Source organism: Microtus ochrogaster, chromosome 8 (genome assembly GCF_000317375.1).
Source record: "Microtus ochrogaster isolate Prairie Vole_2 chromosome 8, MicOch1.0, whole genome shotgun sequence".
Lineage (NCBI taxonomy): Eukaryota > Metazoa > Chordata > Mammalia > Rodentia > Cricetidae > Microtus > Microtus ochrogaster.
The window spans coordinates 57,179,406-57,197,148 of record NC_022015.1 but is presented as its reverse complement, the minus strand read 5'-3'; the positions used below and the strand labels follow the sequence as shown (position 1 = coordinate 57,197,148).

The 17,743-nt window shown below is 38.3% G+C and overlaps 1 protein-coding gene across 3 annotated transcripts in view; it reads left to right on the top strand.

The window, feature by feature from the left end:
- Positions 1-4,470: 4,470 nt before the first annotated feature.
- Positions 4,471-17,743, top strand: part of Rfx3 (regulatory factor X3) — a 256,520-nt gene continuing 243,247 nt past the window's right edge. For 2 of the 3 annotated variants that reach the window (XM_026781166.1, XM_026781165.1), the window contains exon 1: positions 4,471-4,524. The gene's annotated coding sequence lies outside the window, so the exon portion shown is untranslated. The remainder of the gene's footprint in view (positions 4,525-17,743) is intronic. The other variant, XM_026781167.1, reaches the window with a different exon arrangement.

Here is a 17,743-nt window from a genome sequence, read left to right as displayed (position 1 = left end):
ACTGCCAGGGACAATTTTCTTATTCTTTTCCTGAACTAAATAAAAACAATTAAAAAGTTGGCTAATCAAATTAGTAATGTATTAAAAAGTAGGCTAGTGATTTTGGGGATTTAGGGGGTAGGTAAAATCAACATATAATATTCATTAATCACAATTTTGACAAATATAAACATCTATGTGCACATTACTTTAAAAGAGAAAAGGAACAGCATCCTTCCGTAGAAATTTTGAAACACAACAATTGTGTGTATATTGTCCCAATTAGTTGCCATTGCCACATGTGGTTACTGAGAACTCAAAAATGTGGCTGTATCAATTTTTCAAGAAATTAATTTACAATTAAATTTAAGTAGCACATGGATAGTGGCAAACAACTTGAAGTGTGTGGGACATTCCTGTCACCCTAGAAATTCTCACCCGCTCTGTCAATAAATCCCTCTCTGCTGGCGCTGCCCTCACAGGGAAACACCAGTTTCCCTTGGACGGCATATAAGTGGATTTGCACATTTGCACCCGGCCTCTTTTGTTGAACATAATGATTCTGAGATGTATTCACGTAGTTTTGTATAGCAACAGTCTTTTCCACTGTTCAGTTGCATTACCATGTGTGACTGTATATCACAATTTGTTTATGCATCCTTTAGCTGATAGACATCTGACATTTGGATTGTTGCCAGATATTTGGGTTTAATGGTGCAAATACTGTACTTGATCTGAATTAATTGCAAAGCAGTATGCATATATAAATTTTACTTTGGTCTTGAACAATGGTAGTCAATTTACAATTCTGTGATCATCTTTAGCACTGGAGTGAAAGTCTAATTTCGAGATATACAAGAACAGACAGACTTCAGGCTGGCTGAATAATCAGCTGATTTGCGGTACTTAATGAAAACACAATTATAAAGACCAATTGACCAAACCAGTTACTTACTGCACTGTTTTAGAAATAAAAGCATGCTTTCTGAGGGGTGCCCCAGAGGATGGTTAAAATGATGTCCATATGTTTGCTGGAGGAGGACGCCAAGCGACTGTGTGGTCTTGAATCACTTTGACCTCTAGCGCTCTCTTGTCATTGGTAATTATCACGTAGTCACAGAATTTTGGATCCAGAGAAATCACTCAGTAACCTGCCCCACTAGCAGTTTGTGCACTGTATTACTTAGTGAACATTAGCAGCAAGGAAACCTTCATTTCTCATATGGAAGCAAGATTCTATTGTGTGTCTCAGTCGAACAGGAAGTCAAGTGCACGGTTTTAAAACAGGTGTGATTTCTGCTTTAGACAAGATTTGTTGCGAATTTAATGGTAAGGTGCTATAGTATACACTTAAAAACTCTCCTACACAATTTTTTTGGAAGCAACACATGGCATGTCAACATTTTATCTTTGCATACACTTTCCCAAGCATTAATGCTGAAGTTTTTTATAGTTCTTGAGTGTGCAGTAGGTGTCCACAGGAGGAAATAGCCTAACAGATTGATGTTGAAAATGAAGTTTACCTTTAAGGATATGTTATAGCAATTTGTATAGACAGAAAAATCAGCTTTCCTTCAAGTGTTTTAGACATGACTGTGTTCACCCATGTCTTTCCCAATAACTACAGTCTTAGAGTGGAAACAAAGTTCAAAGGAAATTATTAGAATTCACAGAAAAACTGAGAATTATTCAGAAAGGAACTTCATCTGTTTCATATTAGGAATTCAGTAAAAAAAATGTATTGATAGTGTATTGAATTGTCAAGAAAAGTAAGATACTTTTCTTGAGTTCAGATTATATGTTTCATTATTAAAAGCAGTAATTGTAAGACTCCCTAACAAGTTATTTCTGAAATACATGTATGATACATATGAAGATACAACCACACAGCTTTAAAGACGATCTGAAAAGAATTCCTGTCAGAACTGACAATTGAGAAGCAAAGGGTTTACTTAGTATGTATTTACACACACACACACACACACACACATCATACATTACATGTATATACATAAGCTATAGAAACAATAATCTAACATGTTTTGAATTCTATAGCTTGCATTGTAGCTTGGTTATTTGAATGAGTATAAAGGTAACACTGAAATTAAATATTAACCTTACTACAATTGGAAGACATACCTCCAATTATTATAAAAGGAAAAAATATCCTAACTTTGTAACAATTCATATAAATAAAAGTACGCAATCTGAAAGCATAAAAAGATGGTACCAGAAACCAAGAATAAAGAAGGCTCTCAGTTGCTTGAAACTGATGTTAACAATGTTCTAAGCGCAAAGGTCACACTTTCCCTAAAGGACACTGCCTCCAAGTATCTATTTATACCCTCGAGACAGTTTTGCACAAGCTTCATTATGTGGTTTCCTTTCGTGAAGATTAAAAGCAGTAAATTAAAAGGGTGGGGAGGATAATAGAACTCTGCTCAATGACAGCAGTAAGAAGCAACAGCTGAGTGGGGGAAACAGGCGCCCTAACAGACAATGGGCTACGGATCATCCTGCAGTCCTAACCAATCTCATAGCGGAGGACTTGAGCTGTAAACGCTGCAAATGGAGTATTTTAAATTGGAAGAGTTTTAACTGCTGTTAAGTCACCACGATGTCATTTTTGTCTACCACCACAGTGGCTCAGGACCTCGTGTAACTTTAGCCCCGTGCTTGTTTGTACTGTTAGCTCCTGTGTTGTAACTTACAAGCAAGACTCCAAATCATGAAATTATCAAAGCCTTCAGTATTACTCTTAAATCTATTGTTCTAATAGATGGTTCCTAGGATGCCTTTGCCTAGTATTTCATGGCACACTCGGAGGCGAGATAAAATGACGGCTTGTTTTCCTTAAAACGAGAATATTATGTATCCGACAGAACAGGTGTCAGGATTAAATGAGATAATGTATGTAAAACACTTAGCGCAAGGTCCGGGGCACAGAAAAAGAAAAACAGAAAAACAGTGAACTCATGCCGGCCCAAATCCCTTATTTGCAGGTGCAAAAATTAAGCCTCAAGAGGAGAACTGACTTCTTAAGGCTCTACTTCCAATATGTTATTGTCTTGGATAAGCTGCTTAGCCGCAAATGTTGGAGCTTTGGGGTATTGGCGAGCCCGGGGGCACGTGCCTGCTGAACTCCAGTGCGGGAATTGGACGAATATGCTTGAACAGGGAGATATTAGAAGCTGTGCCTTATCAACCGGAGTTTGAGGTACCAGGTTTTGTGCTAATCATGTTCTTCATGGACGGAAGCCATGCCTGTCTCAAAACCGGCCAGAAACAGCTCAAGAGCCTTGGCTAGCCTAGGCTGTAGGGGAACCGGTGACCAGGAATAGGGTCCAGCTCAAGTCCCTGCCGTCAACTCTTAAGTGGGGGTCGAGCACCTTAAGGACTACTCAAACGTTTCCCTGGAAGGTCGAGCCCAACCCTGCGTGGACCCTCATCCCCGGGAAGCTCACATCCCCTTCTCGTGAGCACTTCCTCCGGGTCCTGCGGGGTGATACCGTGGCCTCTCCGTTCCGCAGGGAGGGCTCCGCCGCGCCGAGCCGGACGGGCCACGGTTCGCGCGCCCTGGCTCTCGATCCCTAAGATGGCGGCCGAGGCACCGCTCACGCCCCGCCGCCCGTGCTCCCGGAGCTGCGGCCTCGTGAGGCTCAGGGAGGCGAGGGCGCGGGCGACGGAGGGGAGAGCAGGACCGAGACTATGGGGCCCGCACCGGCCGCAGAGAGCCTGGGAAAAGGGATCGCCCGCGAGGCACAAACAACCGGGGAACACCACCGGCGAGCATGGAGAGAAGGGGAAAGGAAAAAAAAAATCGCGGGTGGGGGGGACTAAGGGGGAGGAGCGGAGCACATCCGGGCCCTTCCTAGGACACGCCCCGGAAATGACGCAGCCAGGGGCGGAGCCCGCTCTTGAAAGCGGGGTCTGCCCCCGCAGTAGCGCGCGTCTCCCACGGTGCTGGGGCCGTCGTCACTCCCCCTCCCCGGCTTCGCGGTTTCCCTCTCGGGGCTGCGGGGCTCCTGGGCACGGGGCTGGCTCTGGAGGCAGGCGGGGCTCGTTTCCCGGACAGTAGCTCTCAGGGGTCCCTGCCGCCCGGCGTCCGCAGTGCCGTTCCTGCAGCCCGCCGCGCACTGACCCCGGGCGGGCCCGCCAAGTCTAAGCGCACCTCGGGGAAGCGACGTCGGAATCCCGACCGCGGCCTCCCGCCCGGGCTCCGAGCTGTCAGTCACGGCGCCGAAGCCGCTTCTTCCGGCGCTCTCGGGCCCGCCCTCTCCCCTCCTCCCTCCCTCCCCCGCCCCTCCCCGCGCGAGTGTCTCCCTCTCCCTCGCTCCCTCTCTCTCTCTCCCTCTCTCTCTCTCTTTTGTGAGTTATAGCAACCGTTGCCTTGTGAATCAAGCGCCATAGTCACCGTAGTCCTGGCGACTGTTACCCATCAACAACAACTACTCCTCTCCTCCTCCTCCTCCTCTTCCTCCTCCTCCCCCCCACCACCACCATCTCCATCACCCACCAACAACACCACAATAATCCACAGCCAAGGTGAATATTCTTCGGTCTCTACATGTGTGTGGGAGCGTGTGTGTCCGTGCGTGTGTTCGTGTGTGCGAGCTAGCGTGGCTGTGCGGGGGTCTCCCTCCTGACACCGGCTGCGGCCGCTGGAGGGGCTCGGTCCCCGGGGCTTGTTTACAATGGACCCGCGCGCGGCGGGCTCGGGGGTGTGGGCGCCGCGCGCCTGCCCGCCCGGCCTCGGCGCTCTGGGATGGAGCGGGAGCCGGGGCTGCGGGGCGAGCGAGCGAGAGAGCGGGCTAGGCTGGGAAGCCGCCGCTGTCCGTCGCGGGTGTCGGAGCGTTCCCCCCGGGTCTGCGGGCACTCCGGAGGAGGGGCAGGTGGAGAGAAGGGGCTTGCTTTCTCCCTCTCTCTTTCTTTAATTTCGCTGCTTTGCCAAAGCTGCCTGGTGGCTGCCGCTGCTTGTCCAGATCGAAACAGACAGCAGTGAGCAGGGGGGACCCCGAAAGGTGCTGTGCTGTTGTTGTTGTTCACTTGTGGGGCCTTGTTGGGGGTTTTGTTATTTTTATCCTCGTAGCTCGGTGAACTTTTCCCGCAGCCCGCTCCCTTCGTCTTGGTCCCTCTTTGCCTGCCGCTAAACGGGCTGTACTTCTTTGACCATCACTAGTCTCACGGGATTCTTTTTTTCTTTTAAAACTGTATTTTTCTTTGTGCAGCAAACAGTCTTACTATCCATTCAGCAGTCTTCCCTCCCCCCTCCCCCTTTGCACACACATTGAAACCAGGGGCCTCTGCTGCTCTGAGATTTTTTTTTTAAGTCTCTCTGTCTCTCTTCCCTCTCCTTTCGCTCTATCTCTCTGTCTCTCTCTCCCCGCTTCCCCCTCCTTTTCGGCGTGTGTGTGTGTGTGTGTGTGTGTGTGTTTGTTTGTATATATGTGTGTGTGTGTGTGCGTGTGCGCGCGCGCTTGTGATTTAAACCGGATGCAGGGCATCTGTGCTACTTGGGTTAGTGGTTCCTGACAGCGCTTTATCCTTCATGTGGAGATGGGAGGGGTAGTCCTGAGGTTCTGTTTCACTTTGATGCACCTCCCTCCCCACAGGAGAGTGTTAGCAATTTTCATTGTGGTTTTGAGACTTTGTCTGTGATGAACAGGAAAAGGACACAAGGAAGCTTTGTGAGAACTCAGTTCACAACGCTATTTGTGACAGTTATGATACTTTGAGAGTTTTTTCTCTCCCATCTTCATCTCTGTTCGTTTCCCTTGGAGAGTTGAAATTGAAGTCAAGTTGTTCATAAAGAATGTATGAAGCTTCTCAACTTGAAACGTGTGTATATTTCACTTTCTTTGTGACTGTTAAGATCTAGGCGTGTGTGTGCTTAACATAGTCTTTTTGTTGACTTTCTGCTTTTCTTTAGACAATGATTTAAACCTGCTCAAGAGAAAAAAACTTCCTTTTAAAGTATTTCTTTGGAGAAAATAGTTGCCCCCTGTATATTTGAATACCAGTTCTCAAGTAGTGTCTTCTTGATTGGAGCTAACCGGGTTTTACAGATCCTTTAATTTTGCTCATTTTCAGCTTAATACCTAGTAAATTATCAACAACAAAAAATTGATAATGACTGAACTAAAACAAATAAAATGTACTATTATAGTTACACATATGAAATTCCAATTCAGATTTTAAAGTGCTTATTTAAATAATCTTTAAACAGCCAAACATTTATTGATTTAACTGACAGAACAGCCTGTGAATAATGTGACAGTATTAATTATTCTTGAGATTGTCAATGAAGAGGTTGGGTAATTATAATGCCATTAAGGCTAATATTTTGTAAAATAAGAGTTGGGGGATTGGAAAAAACCTTAGGTTTTAATTCATTTCCGTATGATTGTTATTTTGAATGAAGGAGATATTAGATTCTGAAAGAAGTCTGTTTGGATCTCACAATAGGTACATCCCTTCCCCAACCTGTCTTCAGTGCACATCTCAAATTCAAACGTGTATTTTTTTCTTTCCTTTTCTTTATTTCTTCTTCCTTTTCCTTTTCTTTTTATTTTTTTTTCCTGTTCACATGAATGTCAAATGCCTGAACACTTTTGGATGGTGAATCTCATGGTTCTGAACTTAAAAAGAGTTTTGCTGTCTTGGGACAGTTTAGATCTTATGCCATTTATATACGTTTCGGCTGGATAGATTGTTTGTGCTAAAATGTCTTTGCTTAATATTTTTACTTGCAATGTCCGAGAATGTTTCAGAGACATTTCATTCATGAAGCATCTGTCAAGTTTCCCCAAATTTATATATATTTTTTTCTGTTCACAAGTTCATTTAAAAATGAATTTAACATTGGATTTGAAACAAATCTGTGTTCTAAGAGTTGATATTACAGATGCTTTGGCTTCTGATAAAATAAAATTAGTGTTATGGATTAATTTGGAATTGTAATAATTGATCGTTAAATGCAAAGTTAAATACCATTTAGTTCATTTTTTTCCATATTATTTTTCCTAGGAGGAAGTGTACTCTGCATCGGCATTCTTTGTTTTCAGTATTTTAGACTAACAAATCTGCGTGCTTTAAAATTAAATATATTAAAGAGTAACATTTTGAGTAACTGAATATTTGTGATTGAGGGTGTGCCATGATGCCTATCTCAGGCTTTTTAAAATTCCACTTTATCCATATAGACTTCTATTAAACTATATAGGGACTAGGCATAGTAAATTTATATATATATATATATATATACACACACATACATACATATATATATATATGTATAATAAATGAATGCATTCCTAGAAGCTTTTTTATCATTTCACACTGCTTTCTTGGCATGAGGTATTTAGAACTAATTTCTAAAATACTGTATTTTTAATCCAATATTCAAATACTCTTGTATTCTGTGAAGGTTCTCACAAGGCTTAGAGTGTATAAGTGAGATAGTGAGATATTCTTTAACTTTCTTCAAACAATCTTTTAAAACTCTAAATAGGTTAGTCATGGCCCTTTTTTTTAAAAAAACTGAAAAGCAAAGATTTTCAGGTCACACATGCTGAAAAGGATGGCTCATAGAATCAGATATGTGGGAAGAGTTCATTTTTCCTGAATACTCCAGTAGCATTACTCTGATCCTTATAGGGAGACTCTATTACAAGGAACAGAAAAAGAAGTCAGTCAGGTTTTAAATTGTGAAATTTGCTAGTTTGTTTTTATGCTGAGCATTTGGTTAAATAGCCTTTATTTCACTTGCAGTTGCATTAAACATAGTTTCTCTTACTGAATTTTGTGCCTTAGCTCTTTAACTCTTTAAGTATGTATTCCCGCTTGTCAATCACAAAATAGATTTTAAATAATTTTTCTCTTCACAGGTGCATAGTGTTCCCTTATTTTGGAAAAGCACGATTAAGTGTGGATTTGACTAAATTTAACTTGTTAGAGACAGATGGCTGCTTTAAACAGGTGTTAGTCTCACTTTTTCCTGCATTGTTTTGGAACTTGCAGTGGGTCACAAAGGGCTGTCCAAAGCAGGTGGCATCATGTTGAGTTTGTTATAGCCTCTTTTAGTTAATTATTTCATAGGGAGAGGGTTCTTTTTCTATGGAAGGTTGAGCACTCCTGGTCTTTGAAGTGCTCCTGATTTGTAACCCAGCTCACTAGCTTTTCAAACTGTAAAAATTGTAGATTCATTTGCATCTATCTTTCCATCCTTTTAACTAATGATTAGCTGCCTTTGAATCCAGAAAATATATATAGCAACAGTTTATATAGTCAACTCAAATTTATCTACAGCAAAAACAGGTGGGTTTGAGGAAAATGAGATTTAGCTTACATAACTTCTAAAATTTTGCCATTCCTTACTTCAAAAATTTTATTGATAGCATTATCTTAATTTAACATATCGGAAAACATATTATTTTAGTTGGTTTAGTATTAAAGCTGAAACAAATTTTCTGACCGGAATTGCTATACATTTTATAGTGTTATTTTAAAAATGAAATTTTTTTTGTTTAAACATGTTAAGTATATGTGCTGGAATAAATTCAGAAAGTATCACCCTATTGATCTCTTAAGTTTATTTTTGACTTATAATTTTATCCTTTTATTGTGGAAATTTTATATATCTTATAATGGATACACCAGAGGGTGCTGTGCTGTTTGCAGTATAAGATTATTTTCACTAAAATGTTAATTGATTAGAACAGTTATGTAAAGAAAATCTTAACCACTTATGCATTTAAGCATCTGACTTACTTTTATGAAGTTTAATGTTTAATACACTGCTTTTCTTGGCAGTTTTTTGGGGAAACCTGAACAGAGAGCGTATGTGTAACACATCAGGTCTGGTAATGAGCTATGGAAATGATCTCTGAGAGCACAGTCTTGGCACAGTCGAAGGTTAATACTTAATCTTATAGTTGTTACATTGGTTATATTATGAGGCTATTTCAGACTTATGCCCTGGAACTAGAGTCACCAATGGTTGAGAACCCACATGTGGTTGCTGAAAACTGAACCTGTGTTCTTAGCAAGAGCAACCAGTGCTCTCAGTGCTGAACTATCCCCCCACCTGAGATTTTTCTGAAGTGTCATGTTCCATCTTTTGAGTGGCTTCTTCCCTTACTGAATATCCTTTTACACAGTATACACTCAGTGGCAATCTTTAAAACAGTAGTATTTTCTTCAAGAAAGCTTGGAAAAGTATAGTTACATTGTACAAACTTCAGTCTGGGTAATGATACACTTCTATCCCCAACTCAGCTATGATATTTAATGGTGATATTTTTGAAAAGAAACTATAAGCTGTAACAATTTGTGTGGAGGAACACCTTGATCCCAGAACTTCAAAAGAGAGTAGCATCTTTCCCCCACATGGGCCTTACTACAGTAGTTTAGTAATTTTTGTTTAAACTACAATAGTTTAGTCATTTTTCTAAGATACAATCTATGTAGTTTGTCATTTTATAAAACTGAGGTTTTAATATTTGTAGATATATTAAAACCCTTTGTATTTGAATTCTTATATTTCATATTAAAGTATATGTAATGAAAGTTGAGGAAATAACTTATATTGGAATAATAGATGAATGGGACACCGTGTTCTAGGCTAAATGCACAGGCTTTAGAGTCAAAATTCGGTTAATCTCATTAACTGTGTGGCTCTGGACAAGTTAGCTGCTTTCACTTAGACGATCTCCTGACATATGTGCAGTGTCAAAGATAATGGTCAGTTTGAGAAAACATACTTAATGTCTATTAGATATTTCAATTAGGAAATATTGAGAAGATATTTCTTCCACTCTTTTTGCTCCCTAAGAATCATCTTGATTTAACTATTCTTTTGGCATAAGGACTTGAGTTTTGAAAATTTTCTCCACTAATCTACTGTCATTAAATAATTATCCTCTTTTCTTAATTTGAAAATTTAAAACAAAGATCTGAAGCCATCAGTCATGGATTACCATTTCATAATCAGTTTTTCATTTTTTTTTTCATTTCAAATCTATGTCTTAGTTTTGCTCCAGGCCTATAATGGGCCCCTTTTACTCTGTTCATATACTTTTTCTGGCTTAGAGATTTTTATGTAGAACTAATGATATAATATTTCATTATGTCTTAGTCTTTCATTGCTTATTTCATTGTTCCATTTATATTTTATCTTCATGTTACATATTACCATATTTGAAAATATCTGGAGTTTTCTTCATCAACTTTATGCTACATGCAATCTTTATTATGTACTGACAGTAAATAGTCTAGACAGTTTTAAAACAGGAATTCATTAGCAGTTATTCTACAATCTTATAATGTGCCGCTTAACTCTATTACTAGAGAGAATACATGAGGTTACCTCTGATACATTTATTTAGCACTGATGCATAATTTCCTAAGTCTACTTATGTAGTGAAGTAACTTTGAAATGTAACCCAGGATAATAGGATAACTTAAAATGTGAACTATTATACAATAAAATGCTATCTTTGGTCTCTTTAGATGTTAAGTTTCAAATAACATTTTCAAGTTGGCTACCACATATAATGGGGCTGTTCAGTAGTTATATTGAATAGCTATATTTCTCTTCTCTGGGCAATTTGACTAGTAATAAAGTATTTTTCTCATTTTTGAGTTATTTAAATAGTACTAATCTTAAACTGGAAATATGATTTATTTATTCTCTTTGTAGTCCAGGCCACCCTTAAACTCATGATCCTCTTGCCTCAGTTTTCTGGGTTTGGCGATGACCTGTGCCTTGCCACTGTGCCCAGTTCAAATGTGACAGACTTTCAAAGTAGCCTGGAGGAAGGCTAGGAAATGTGACTTAAATGGATATACTGTATTCCTTCTAAACATCTGTTTCTTCTTGAAAATGTCTGCTTTCTTGAACAGAAATGTAACATTATTTTACTAGTGATGTAATCTGGGTATTGTTTTTCTTTAAAAGGCTTCTTGCCCTGGGCCTGGTAGCACATGCTTTTAATCCCAAGCACTTGGGAGGCAGAGGCAGGCAAATCTGTGTGAGTTCAAGCCCCCAGCCTGGTCTACAAATCTAGTTCAGGACAATCAGGGCTACTATACAGAGAAGCAAATGTCTTGGGGGCGGGGGAATTTTTTTACTTCTGGTTATGTGTTGTCCTTTTGCAAAGTACTTAAGGGTTAAATGTTCAGGCTAATCCAAAATTAATATGTTTACACAGTTGCCAATGCCTATGGTGACTCTTAACTCCTGTGTTCTTTCTTTTATAGAAGCAGGTATGGCCAGTCAGTACTGCTTGCCTTTGTTTTATAGTGCCTGGTCAGGGATTCCCAAGGGTTCTTATATTTCCTGCTTAGGCAAACCTAAGTAAGGGATAACAGACACTTAACCAGGAACATTAAAACAGTGAGGCAACTGACTGAGTAAAAGCGAGGAAAGACAGATACATTCAGCAATGATAGAGAAGAAAGGAAAGAAGGTTACTAGTCCAGGAAGCAAAGGGCTCAGAGTGTGGCCAGAGTGGCATAAAGAAGAGGACAAAAGTACCCAGTTTGTTGCTTATTGAAACTGCAGGCTAGTTACATAAAATATGTGGATCTCAGTTTCTCCATCTGTGAGATAAACAGTGAGACTGTGTGATCTCTAAAACCCTTTGCAAATTATATATCCATGGCAGCATTAGCCAGGGAAGACAGAGTATGCCAGTGACATGGAAGCAGGAATTGGTGTGCTATTTCTCTAAGGTTTTGAAATTAAAATGTAGTGTTTTACTTACTTGTAGGCTTCCTTTTTTTTTTTTTTGAGGAGAGCAACAAAGGAAACCCAGAGCCCAGTGATAATGCAATGCCTATGGCAAGGTCTCAAAGTTCTACCATTTTGGTGGTTTCTTTAGAGACTGGTGGCCAAGTGCTCTGATTTCCTCACCCACATGGGAGTGAGCTGAGCCTCACAGCTTGAGCTCCTGCTGGAACTAGCTTCTCTAAGTATGTGTGCCAGACATGTGTCTGACAGTTGGGGCTCCTGTTGCTCACCAGTGAGATATTTAAAACAGGACATAATTTCCCCAGTGTGTGGATAGACAGAGGACAGGGTGGGAGGGTGTGGGGAGAGGCAGGCGCTAAGGCAGGAAACATTTTTGTACTTAGGAAAGAGCATATATTTTGCTGTATCACAACTCTCACCAGCCTATATAGGGAAGTGTGTGAAAGATAGGGATTGTAATTCTTATTATTTAAATGTTGTTTTGAATGGTATTTTAATTGGTTAATATAAGCAGATTTAAGTTTCTGGCTCTCATTTGGATTTGTATGCTTACTAACATTTGTGTATATGTCACATAACTATTATTCCTACAGTGGATCTGATTTTCTGCCCTCTGTGTTTGTACAGTTTATTTTACTGTGCCAAATCAGTTTAGAGACTCTTTGTTTGTTGGGCTTCTTCAAGCTGTGTACAGTGGCACATGCCTGCAATCCAAAGCCCCAGGAAGTTGAGGTAGGAGGATTGGAAGTTGGGAGGATAGGGCTGCAATGAGAGCCTGTCTTGAAAATTCTCTTTCCTTTCATACTGTAACTGTGGACAAATGGGAGTGGGTGCTGAAGGGGAACAAGACACATGCACATTTAGAGACGATATCTCATTTCTTTTAAATACCAGTGACTTGTATATTTCCCTTTTTTTTTTTTTTTTACTACATTGTGAAGTCCTGGTTGGGGTGGATGTTGCAAGGGCACAGAGTTTGGGGAGATGGGAGTAAGAAGTGGTCAAAGAAGTATAATTTCTCCTGGATCTTATACCTTTTCTACTGCAGTATTGTACAGAGTACATATACTTCTTAAGGATAAATATTTTATTACTCTACTAAAATGTTTATTTATTTCATTAAATTATTTTATTATCTTCAAGATAAAGTATCTGAAAATGTCTATTCATTCGTACATTATTAGACTAAAAAATCTTTTTCAAGAGCTAGCATTGTGCTTTAGGAATGTTCACGTGTGATTTTTTTTTTTTTTTAGTTTTTGTCTTTGTATTTATTTATTTACTTATTCATTCATTCATTTTAAGTGAAGGCTGGCATTGAACTTTTGAACATCCTACCTCAGCCTTCCAAATTCTGGGATTAAAGGTATGGTGAGCTATCACACCTGTTTCCAAGTGGCAAGTGATTTCTTAATCTAGCTCCTTATACTTTGTATAGATGCATTTGTGGATATATCTTTGAATAACACAATATAACATTTTCTTCTGCTTCTATTTGTGGTGACTTTTTTATATTTTATTTATTTATTTATTTTTTGATTTTTTTTTTCCAGACAGGGTTTCTCTTTGTTGCTTTGGAGCCTGCCCTGGAACTAGCTCTTGTAGAGCAGGCTGGCCTTGAACTCACAGAGATCTGCCTGTCTCTGCTTTCTGGGTGCTGGGATTAAAAGCATGCATCACCAGCACCCAGCTTTTTGTGCTGACATTTCAAAGAGCCAAAGAGTCTGTAACATCAGACTTTTACTTATTAGCTTCTGATTGTCTGATGCATATCTTGACAACAAATTTTGATAAAGTATCATCCATAGGGTTATTAATAAAAAAGCTATTATAATAGCAATCTCCTTTAAAACTTTAAATATACTTACAGCACATATTTTAATGTGGTGTGGAGAATATATTTTATGTATATTTAATATATGAAGGATGAAATAAATTTTGATTTTGTGATTATATTGCATATCTCTAAAGGACATTTAAATGTCTTGGTTTAAAAAAAATTACATTTTAAAGATGCTAGTAAAATGGAATTTGGCTTAGATACTTTATTTTATGAGTGTGTATATTGTGCAAATTGAGAAAGTTGTTTTAATACACATTTTGTTGAGGGCTGTAGAACATCATCAATTGTTTTCTCCTCACTGCCCCATGTACCGTCATCATTTTGGAGTCACGCCAGAGGATTTAGGGCAGATGTTAAGTTTTCCAGGTGACCTCTGTGTGAGGTTGGTACCAGTTTTTATCGGTGTTTCTCATTGTGTGGTGAGTCTTGGAGGCTCCATTGGCTAAGGGTATGTGTGCAGAGTTGATAGAGATGAAAAGTACAGTTCATGTCAGTTACAGTAGGGTTCAACGGTATGTGCTGGATTAACATCCCACCATTCTGTGCTTAGGAAGTTTGCTGAGTGGTGGAAGTTTTGAAACTTTTAAATGATATTGAGTGAATAACTACAATAAATGTGGTCTTATCTCCAAGCAAAGCCAGCTGCCCTCCACGTGGGGTGTGATTCTTTTGTTTTTGATTTGAAAAGAGAATATTTTGATTAGTTTTAAGATTGCATGAGCAGTCTTATTTTATTTGGAGTTTAAAGAAATGCAAGTGACCAGGGACTGGAGATGTTGATCAGAGTAACTTGTGAGAGGAGGCTAGTGTTTTGATCCTGATACCCAACTCTCCTTTTTTCCTGTAGCCCTAGATAGCAATAAAGTAAGATTTCCTTCATACACAGTGTGAGCTTTTTTGTAGAGTTGTGCTTAGGTTAGTTTCCATTGCTGTCTAGAATTTCCCTTGGATACATTATATGAAAACTTTGGAAGTTGTAGTTTACCTTAGGATTTAAAAACCTTTGAAATGATTGCCCGTAGGCAGCACCCCTTGCTCAGAACACCACTTTGGTCTGAGGAAATGGAGTAAAAATGAGAGTAAGTAGGAATGGGATTGTGTAATTGGAAGCACTGTGATACAGACAGAGAGGAAAAGAGGTGTCATTCATTTGAGGGCTGTATGCGATTCCCAGCTTGCCATATACAGCAAACCTAATACTGCCACTGGTGTTTGATTGTAAAACATTCTCTCAGAATGTAAGACATAGTTGGATATTTCAGTATATAAGTTTTTAATCTTTATCAGTTGTTTAATAAAGGATTTATGTAAGTTGAGTATTTGGTGCCATTATTATTTTGGTTAATTTAGGAATTATGAACTGGCCTAGATTTCCATTAGATTTTAAGATGTATTTTGAAAAGTCAATAAAGGAGTATGTTAGATGCAAAATTGCATTTCTCCAATTATATGAATATAGTTTTATTGTTTAAATTATAGAAGGCTACAAAAATGATGAATGATGCTTGGGCATATGGACAGGATAAAAAATGGTAGGAGGTAATGAAAGATGGAAGAAATTAGTAGGAAAATTATAATTAAAGATTAAACAAAGGTAGGTGAATAAATCACTTAGAATAGTGGAATAATCAATTAAATGAGATATCTATAGGTAGATATGTCTATAGATATAGACTATGAATTTTAACTAGTAGGAGAAGGTGAGGAAGAGAGTCCCTAGGTTTTGTGGGGTTTTTTTTGTGTGTGTGTGGTACCACATTTAAATTTTTTTCACAAATATTTACAATAAGGCTTTGGTACCTTCATTTTTTGTTGTATAAAATTTAACTATTTCTAAAAGTTATGTATAGAAAAGGAACAACTTAAGGTGTTGCATCAGCATCTTGTTTTTATTATTATAAAAGAAATACAATATTAGTATACAAAGTAATCAAAATTCACATCTCCAATTGGAATCTCTGATTATCTTACATTAAACTGTGCACTTGGGAATACAGTGTATTGTATATGTATTATAAATATACTTAAACTATTTATATTTCAGAATATGTAAAAGATACCCAAGTAGAAGAGTATAATGAACCTTGTGTACTTATCATTTCACAATGAACTTCACAATTAATATTATCTGTTATTAAAGCTATGCAATAATAGTGTGCGTTGGTACATGCCTGTAGTCCCAGCTACCCTGGAGGTTGTGGTGGGTGGCTCACTTGAGCTCAGTAAATTAAAGGTACATAATTTAAAGACTTGTTACTGAAAGTAACTCCAACCCCTCCTTATTCTTTGATTCTTAGAAGAAATTTACAATTTAAGAACAATTTCAATGGATTTTAAAACAATGATACTTTAGTATTTTAACATGATTGACCTTCATATTGCTTCTTCTAAGAACATTAAATTAGAAAATTTGTTTTTGCTTGCTGTTAAGCTGCTAGGTTAAGTAATTTGTTTAGTAATACCAGGCTTCTCTACTTGAAATTTGATTTAGTGGAAAGGGAGTGAGCCCAAGGACAGAAGGCTATGTTTTAAGGGTGGAGAAAAGTCTTGAGATAAACCTTCCAGATGTGATGGAGTTCATATCTGATCTGTCCTTATTCCAACTTGTTTATGGGAAGGTTTCAATTAAATAGTTAAGAGTCATTTGTAAGTTGTCAAGGGAAGAGAAGCAGCTGCTCTCTGGAATATCCAACGTGCTGAGACAGATGTGTTGCTTGGTTGTGATATCAGTTGGTAGGGTGTTTGCCTAGCATGGCAAAGCCCTGGGATCTATCACCAGCACCATGTTATTTATGGGTGCTGGCACTGGAGAGGCAGAGGCAGGAGGATCAGAAGTTTGATGTCATTCTCAGCTACATAGTAAGTTTTTAAGTCCATCCTGGGTACATTTGTGGTACATCATGAAGGAAGGGACATCTAGAAACTGATGTACTTCTTAGTGGTATGGTTCAAAACAGTGATGTTTTCTGTATTCAGTATCTTCATATAATACATAGGCTTACTTTTTTATTTATATGTTTTTATTTGACTGAGGTAATATAGTCATGAATGAAACATTTTTCCATGTTAAAGTTTAGAGCAAAAACAAAAAGCTGCTTCCCATCTCTAGATTACCCTTCTTTTGGAATATAATCTGTGATGGAATAACATCTGTTACAGATTGTAATTATTGACATTTGAATGAACAATACAAAATGTAGACATGAATCTTTATTTAAAGACTGATTTTTTATATCAGATTATCAAATAGACATATTGAATAATTTTAACTTACATAATAACTTTAATTGCTAAACTTTTATGATCTAAAGGTTTTAGTGAAAATGTCTATGACTTAAAATATTTTGTAGCATCTTTTAAAATATATTTATTATATAGTAAGTATCCAGGCTATGTAGTACAGTGATACAAAATAACTAAAGCTACATTGTTATTACATGATCTTGTCCAGTAACTAACAGTGAACAAAATAACTAAAGCTATGTTGTGTTACATGATCTTGTCCAGTAACTAAACTTCCATAAGGAAAAATTTAAATAGCTAGGGCTAGAGATAGAAATATTCTATCCACTCATGGATAGAATATTTGCCTTGTGTAATATAACCCAGAAAACAACTGATTATGTATTATAATGTTAATTAATGTGGTATTTATAGAGGATTTCATTATGAAATTAATGCAGTGCCAACAGAAGCATTAGTTGTAGTAACTTTCTGTGCATTTGGAAACCAGGTACAGAAAGCATAATTTTATTTGGTTTTTATTATTTTACATTGCAGAAATATCAATAAAGAATAGGAAGGAAACTTTATTCTGATTAACCTTTACGAGTTTCTCCCATCCTCTCTTTTAAATATGACTGCTACTGGGATGTGATATAATTTAAAAGGCAGGTGTTTCTAATGTGAGAATAACACTGATGGATATTTATTCTATTTTGGAGTAACCACCTAACACCAAACAGCTGTAATTTGGAGGAATTCCTGTCTTTTCATATATAAAGAGGAACATTAGTCAAAAATTCATTTGGGTGCTTTAGAACCTGACAGATTTTGTGTCTGGAACCTCAAATGCCATATGATGAATGCCTTATTTCTTTTATGCTCAACTTGAGTCCTGCCTCTCCTCTCCTGTCCTCTCCTCTCCTCTCCTCTCCTCTCCTCTCCTC